We start from the raw sequence: 9,047 nt of genomic DNA, 5'->3' as shown, positions 1-9,047 counted from the left end.
AACCATAGTATGTTGTATGTTAGGGAACTCAAAACTTCTAAGTACACAGGCATGTACATTGTTATTACAACTATTTATGTTCACTTTCACACACACATTTTGGGTTAAGGAAATGATGCTGTTAGATACTCATAAATACAGAACATACAATAACTGTTTGTTCAATATTTACACATGTAAATGTAAAACTTATGTTATTGTTATATATAGTTGCCCCTGAAGGACATGTGTCACCTGAGACTGAACAAGTGTCTTCACCTGGGTCAGCCAGCTCAACACACCTAGAAGGTGAGTGTATCAGTTGGTGGCCATATAATATGTGCTCTTCTATATGTTATGTTGTCATGTTCATTATTTGTTTTGCACATCTTCTTTAAATAGGATTACTTAGTGTCAGTGAAAATGAAGTGTAAGGCAACTTGTATTGTGTTAGTGATGTTAACTATCATGTAGGAGTTGTGAGTTTACAGCAAGTTTTCATTCACTCATATTTCATACTGAGTCCAAACATTATTCTTAAGTCAAGGTAGTTTTTAATGTGAGGTTATAAAACGTATGGAAACATGTTAGTTGTTACTTATGACACAGTACAATTACATAGTAACACAGCAGAGATTAACATGACATTTAATAATTTGTACATTTATTTGTAGAACATGATGAAGAGGATTATGATGATGATGATGATGACGCCACCGCCATACACACACAAATAGAAGCAAGTGACCATGAAGACGTTCCAATTGAAACTGTTTTACCGGCAAATCGTCCAGCAAATACGACATACGATGCAATTGTAGCTTCTGAGGGAAAAATTGTGGAAGCAGAAAATCGTCGCCATTCTGACCTGATGACAGTGCTGGAAAGGATGATTGCACTGCAGGAAGAAACAGTTTCACAATTGGCACATCTCCACAGAGTCTTCATTGAAGTGCCTAAACAGTTGCAAAAAATCAACACCTCATTCGAAGCATTAGTTGTTCAGCAAACACAAGCTAATTACTGGAGAATGACTAATGTACCACAATTCAACACCTCCCAGCCAGGATCTGTTCATGCAGGTCAGTTTTCACCACATTCATCTGATATTCATTCACCAGGCCCAAATGTTACCGGTCAAGTAGCAGAGATTGCTGTGCAGGTTCCTGACGACATACTACCACTGCCATCTGTACAAAATCAGCAGCTGACACCTACAAAGGAGCCCACAAAAACAAAATACAAGCAGTTACTACTGACCAGTTTTTGGTCAAAAACAACAAAAGACACACATGAAACAGACCAACCATCACTTGTGCAGTGTCTACCAACTTGCTCACAGTCACTACCCAAAAGCCCTGTAGGTGAATCACTGCCCAAAAGCCCTGTAGGTGAATCACTGCCCAAAAGCCCTGTAGGTGAATCACTGCCCAAAAGCCCTGTAGGTGAATCACTGGCCACAAGCCCCGTAGGTGAACAGTCACTGCCCAAAAGCCCTGTAGGTGAGTCACTGCCCACAAGCCCTGCCCGTGAAGTGCCAGAGGCCACTCAAAGTGGCTCTGCTGTGCCTAAAGTTGGTGGCAAAAGAAAAAGGAAAATTCAAGAGACAACAAGCAGGCCTGTTACTCGCTCGCAAAAGGAACAAAAAAAATAAATGTTATAATTCAGAAAATATGTCTTTGGCCTTGTTTTGTTGACTTCACATTATCTAATTACTATTGTATGTATGCTGAAGACTGTGTTGTTTCCAAACTTTCAAGTATGTTCTTGTACACGTGAAGTTTTGGAAATGTTAACACTCAATTAATGAATAGTGTTATAAATATTTATGTATTAATCGTCTGTTCAGTAATGGTCCACCTGGAACCAGTTGCAAAGTTTAGAGAAGCTGCCATTGACTTTGCAGCAAAACATTGCATTTGGGTGTGTTAATTGATGTAAGAATTGCATATGCATATTAGTCACATGCATTTATAAAAACACCTAAGTAACTGCAAACATCTTTCTTGTACGTGTACAGCAGGATTATGTGTAAATTATTACTTACCTTTGCCTTGCTTGGGCATTCTAATTTTGTCCTTTAATCATTTGTGTGTTCTTGTTTCAATAACATCTCAGAATGTATAAAAATATATATACACACACACAGAGTGTGAGTGTGAGTGTGAGTGTGAGTGTGAGTATATATATATATAGATATATATATATATCTATATATATATAGTACTATATAAACTGGTATACATGTATTTTACAAACTAATACACTTCATGCTTCCTTGTGAAAGCACACTATTTTAATAATACAGGCATAATGTTTGAGAAATATCCTAAGTATGAGACTCTAACAGTATTGTGCTTAAACAAATGTTTATTACTTCATTCAATCATGTTTCTCACCATTTAAATAGGTTTCATACAAGGTATACTTACTGCCATCAATGTTGTGTGTACTCCTGCAATATTAAAAAAAATAAAATATAATATATAAATATATATATATTTTTATAAGAGAGATATATTTAGATATATATATATACACACGTATTTAAACTCATGCAGACAGGGAGTTAACCAGACTTTCACATACACACAGAAATGTAAGCGGGGAAAAAACATTTATTTTTGCAGGTGTGTGTTTGTACTGATATGCCTGGCTAAGAACTATTTTCACACAGTGGTCTTTGTTAGTTTTCAAAAAAACACTATGTGAACGATTTCAAAGTCTAGGGGTGTTTTTCAGAAACGAGATAAAAGAAGGAGAAATGTTTCTCCCACAGTCCCATATCACTAACCACAACTGTTAACCCAATTAGATTTACAAAGCCAATTGGCGTTTGAAATAAGGAGTCAAAGTAGTTAGTTTTGATGACCTTGACAAGGAAAAACAGAAGTTTGTTAGCCATTCAGCACATTCATTTTGATGAGCAAATAACACAGACCTGCACACAGCTTTTGTGCTACTCAGACATGGCTGATGAATTCGTTACCAATATTAATCCCCTTTTAGGGTATAAGTACATGATCTGTGAAGCCATCTTGAACAGTCGCGGACAGAAAGCAAGCACACGCCAAATCGATGATTTCATTCGAGCAAAATATCCTTATTACCAAGACCGTAAGCATGCACGGAATTTTAATTCCTCAATAAGATTCACTTTATCAAGTAATGACTTTTTTGAACGTGACCAGGATAAGCTACAACACACCTATGGTTTCTGGAAGATTGCCCAGGAAAAACAATTTCTCCTGAAAGACGGCACTTATATTGTCGTGAAAGGCATATTTATTCCTAATGGCAATAGCAATGTATCCGCTACTACTGATCCGTTTGAATCGATACGTGCTGCAATATCTGCAGCCTCCATTCCTGAAACCCACATTGTACAAGAACAAAAGTACTATGATTATGTACCAAGCCTTTCAGCTGAAAATGCATTGGAATGGGAACCCGAAGAAATGAACCTACCTCCCGACCAATTATTTGAAGAAAGCAGTGGCGATTCCTATGAGCGCTTCCTGGAGGAGATATGTGTCATACTGGATTCAGCGGTTGGGTCAAGCGTGGATGAAAATGCCTTGCATTTCTGGAGCGACCAGTTGCAGCCAGGCGAAGAGTTAATTCTAGAAGAATGGTAAATATAACAATCGTTATGCGTTGACTCTGCGTTTAAATTTTTTTTTTTTTTTTATCCACCATTTTCACTTTCAATGCGTGGATACAGCGTAACATTGCAGACTGCATAACATGTAGCGATCACAAACAAATTGTTTCCTAATACAATATAGTAGAACCTGAAAGAGTAGTACACATTGCTGACGGTATACATATACGTACTTTCCTATCCCTTTAAACATATTAGCAACATTTTTCCATAACTCTAACACATACCTGTTTTGTTATCATGCAACATCTACAACATTGAAAACCGGGTCCACCACGTATGACGTGGGACCCTTGTCATGGGCCAAGGCGTCCTTAAAAAGGATTACGGATGTAAGTCCCGCCCCCAAGCGACGTGCGCGCCTCAAAGCCTATTGGCTGTCATGTTTTGTTATAGTAACGGTAACTGCAGTGTGTGATGCGTGCGGCTCAGTGTTTGTAGGCGTACCCTGGGCGTTAGCCGAATGTTAATTGAGTGGGAGGAGTGTTAGCGTGCGTTTCACGCTGGCTTAACATGACGTCACACGTATTGCATTTGCGCATTGTGTTATCGGCCGTCCTTTCTGTCCAAACACGTCTGGTTTAAAAGAATACAGATGTACTCGTTTAGAATGATTTTAGTTTCATCTTCATTGTATTTGAAATAAAGATGTGATGTTTACTGGTATTTTCTACATGTATTGAACGCACAACGTTCGCTTTGTTTTGCGCATGCGCTAACAGTTAGTGGAGCCAAGCGTGAAGTGCGTGCGCACACTAAGATGTGCGCGCACATTTTTCAGTATACAGGCAACGTTCACTTCATATACATAGTTATGGCTGCTACAAATGATAATAAAAATTACATACTGATGTACACTTGTAGTTGTAACATATAAATGAGTGACGTGTGTATGTACACAATCATATAGAGCTGTGTAACGCGTTGTCACGGATACATATATAGTAAGGTGCCATATTTGACCATCATGTGTTTGCTGTATTTCAGAGATGTCGGGGAAGATACAATCGGATCAATGTATGATTTCAGAAGAGTCTACCTTTATATGAGATGATTGTGAGGAGCAGCCACCGACTACTATACTACATATGGAACTAATTTTATATTGCTTGCAGCGCTTATTAACAAACAATTAAAAAAGTGATACCCTTATGCCTATATTGCATAAGCACTTAATTAACATAATGATGTTGCAAAATAGTGCCTCTTGAATTTTTCTTGAGTGTTCTTTAATGACTACTAACATTTAATGACATGGTGTGTTTTTTATATAACAACCATTCCCACTCTGCTAACACATTTGTGTATTCTATTGTGTAATGGAACGTATGACTGTCGAAACTATGTAACAATAATAATAATAATAATATGAGCATGTTCATGTATAGGGCTGCTAGTTGTACGCAGCGATTTACAGACACATGTTTCAGCCTGAGGTCCCTGGCCCGTGGAACGTACAAATGTTTTTTTGCCGCATGAGGCACAGGGAGATAAAGTGACTTGGCCAAGGTCACAAGGAGCCCACACCGGGAATTGAACCAGACTTCCCTGCTTCAAACTATCAGTGCCAGTGTGTGTCTTTACTCACTGAGCCACTCCTTCTCCCAATGTAAAGGACACTTACAACCAAGTAGCCATTTATATTTAAAATCTCTTGTTACATGGGTATGTAGATAAAATGGTTTGGGACTGTAGCAAATAATGTTACTGGCCAGATGTTATGGTCCCCTCCAATGCATCATGTTCTGAATATGACATCACCATCATGTTATGAAGTACGTTTCTGTGTATATTTCATTAACCTAACTAACTATAGTTTACGGTGTTTATTAATCGTTTAAAAATACATAGTATAGTCAATATGATGATATAAGCTACCATAATAAAGCTGGTGTTATCATTTGTCGGTGTTATACATGGATCCTACACCAATTGATAGAGACACAAACAGTTGTCTTAAAAAGTGTGTCTATGCTAGTGATGAATGTGCTCCTGTAAGTAAACAAATAAGTACAGTTATCCCCTTTTCTCCAAACACCTCTATATTACATTAATGGAAATTATAAGGAAACATACATAAAATGTGATGAAATGTGAGTAATCATTTTGTAATACAATGCACATGAAACCTCAAGAGTAGCTAAATGCATATACATGATACAGAAAGTACATATATGTAACATTTGTGTTTAAACCAATATGTTGGGTTTTTAGTTCAAATAATTATAGGAAGATTGAGGTAGCCACATCTTATGAGAGATGTCAGCAAATATACATACCATGATCAGTCATACTGCAAATATACCTATAATGCAAAGGAACAATATATAAATTGCAAACATTGACATGCCATCTTCAGTACCGTAAACAACACATCAAAGTGTGTATTTGGTGTTAAATGTGCAACACCATGTATATTTAATGACATTCAAAATGTAAATGAGCCTGGTGTACACATCATATGGATGTACATGTTACACTGCACCAATAACATTGTATGGAAGCATACTAGAAGCATGAATGAGTATGGGCATAATATGTGTATTGTGTTAGCATAAGGAACAACACAATGCTAAAATATTAGTGCTTTGTTACCCCAGTTGTATTCACATACACACAACTAAAGTACAATTGAAGAGGGATTATATAACCTGTGCAACAATAACATACCGGTGCCACATCCCTTTGTGCACACAGCAGAGAAAAGAAAGGTGTGCAACCCATATTCATCTGTGTCCTAACAGAAGGTTATATATAAAAAAAATTATTGTTAAGATAACATAATGTAAGTATAAAAGTAGAACTTGGAACATATCTGTTTTTACTTACAAGAAAAAAATGAATTGATGAGATTCTGGCGTGTCTGGCCACCACTGGCTGTTTGTTCATTTTCAGCAGCTACATGGGTGGGATGCTCGTCTACCAAAGGCTCAGCTAGGTCTGATTGTACATTGTGCCTGAGTGCAACATTGTGCAAAATGCAACAGGCAAGGATAATATCAGAGACTTTTTGAGGCTTGTATAGAAGAGCCCCACCAGTTCTGTCCAGACACCTAAATCTGGTCTTGAGTAGGCCAAATGTCCTCTCTATAACAGATCTTGTAGATATATGGGCTGCATTGTACCTCTCCTCTGCTTCAGTTTGAGGGTTTAGCACCGGAGTCAAGAGCCACGGCCTAATTCCGTATCCTGAGTCACCTATAATGAATGGAGCACACATAAGCTTACATTAGTGATCAAATTCTACAATGCCAACATTCCTAAATAAAAATGTGTTTTGTGTTATAACATGTAAATGTGTACTCACCCAGCAGCCAACCATATTCAAAATGTCCCTCTTCGAACGCATGGAAGACTGAAGAGTTCCTCAGGATAGAGGAATCGTGACTGGAACCAGGGAATTTGGGTACCACATGCATTATCCTCATCGTGGCATCACATACCACCTGTACATTGAGTGAATGGTAGTGCTTCCGATTGCGGTACACATGCTCACTCTGACTAGGTGCAATCAAAGCAACATGTGTGCAATCGATTGCACCCAGCACACATGGTATCCCTGCTATATTATAAAAGCCAGTCCTGACTTCCAGCCACTCTGTCGCCTCTGTAGGAAAATGAATATAATTCCTAGCGCGTCTATTGAGTGCATAGAGAAACTGGGTCAAGGCCCGCGAGAATGTAGATTGCGAGACCCCGCCCACTATGCCCACAGTTGTCTGGTATGACGCGGAAGCAAGATAATGTAATGAGCACAGCATTTTAACAAGCCCAGGGACTGCACGACCTCTGGCTGTGAAAAAATCTAAATCTCCCCTTATCTCCTGATAAAGAGCTAAGATTGCTGCTGAACTCAAACGATAGCGACTTACAATCTCCTCCTCACTCATCCCATCTAACAGGGTTCTCTCCCTGTACAGACGCGGACGAGGCACAACTTGTCTCCTCTGTCTTCTCCTCTGATCTCCTGTCCCTCTCCCTGTCCCTCGGCCTGTCCCTCTCCCTGTCCCTGTCGTATCCGCGTCACTGTCCCTGTCACTGTCCCTCGGTGTGTCCCTCCCTTGCCCTATATGATTGTCTTCATCATCAAGCATGTCATAGAAAAGAATGTTCCTCCGTCTCCTAAACAATCTCAACATTTTGAAATGAGTAGCTGTGAATGAGCAGGTAATGGGCGTCCTTTAAATAGGTATAATGATGTCAGGTGACATAGTAAAATGCAAGGTTTTACATGAACATAATAAAGTACTTGTGTGGCAAGCTGTGTGCAGTTGTTGTGTGTATTCTGCAGGGAATGATGATATTTGCCAATGATGTGACGTGATGCTTTGTAGAAACATTGCTTGCAAATAAATAGTTGCATGTGCAATGCATGTAAAACTTGTGAACGCAAGAGTCAGTTATGTAATGAGACAAAAAGGCTGAGATTGATGTGGGAAAAGTTTTGTGTAACATGTGTAATTATCCATGTTATTGTGACATGTTGCCAACAATGAATAGTCGTGTGCATATGCATGCATTTGTGTAATGAGGATAGTTGCTATAGAATGAGTTTACAAGGTGTCCCAATGATGAATTACTGTACATGTGCGTATAAGTTAGGTTGAAGTGCTTGTAATGCAACGGTTATAATGTAAATATGCAATGTGATTGCGCGTCCAATAAGTGACGTCATGAAAATAGGGAGGACCAAACGTAGATGTATACATGAGAATTTAGATGTACATGAACGTTTAAAGATGCGTGACACATTACAAGCATTGTGTAATGTAAAGGAACATGAATATACGGTGTATGTGTGACATGTGTGACATGTGTAACATCATGTAAATAATTGTCGCTCAGTTCAGTAAAATGTGTGCTATGATGTGAGGTTCTCCTTTAAGAGTTGAGTATAGTATTTTCCCTTGCCACATCATCACATGATGAGTAATGTGACCCGCAAATGCTGCAAACATGTAAAAGTATAATGTTATGCAAATAATACACATCAGCCGTGACACAATGCAGGGAATGCCCCCCACACTGTAATGCAAATGACGTTTGTATTGTGAGCAATGAAACGTAAACAGTACTATACTGTTATACGTCCCCGCTCCATTGACTCCATTGATGTACAGAAGATTTTTTTTTTCTAAGTGCCGTTCCGGCAGCCTTAGCGATCGTTCTCCCGTCCAAACTGCCAACTTTAGTTGGCGGGAGAAATCGGCCATAACATCTCAATTTCGTAGTGCCGATCAGCCCCGATAAGCTGTTTTTTTTTGTTGAATCCAGCCGATTTAAAAAAGTGGCGATCAGTGGCGAAAACAGGCTTATCGGCAGCCGACTGGCCATAACAAAATAATCGGCTCCGAAACCTGGCGAAATCAAGCACTTATCGGCGCTTACTGAATCTCAAACCCAA

This window comes from Ascaphus truei, chromosome 3 (genome assembly GCF_040206685.1).
Source record: "Ascaphus truei isolate aAscTru1 chromosome 3, aAscTru1.hap1, whole genome shotgun sequence".
NCBI classification, from domain to species: Eukaryota; Metazoa; Chordata; class Amphibia; order Anura; family Ascaphidae; genus Ascaphus; species Ascaphus truei.
This window is presented reverse-complemented; position numbering follows the sequence as displayed.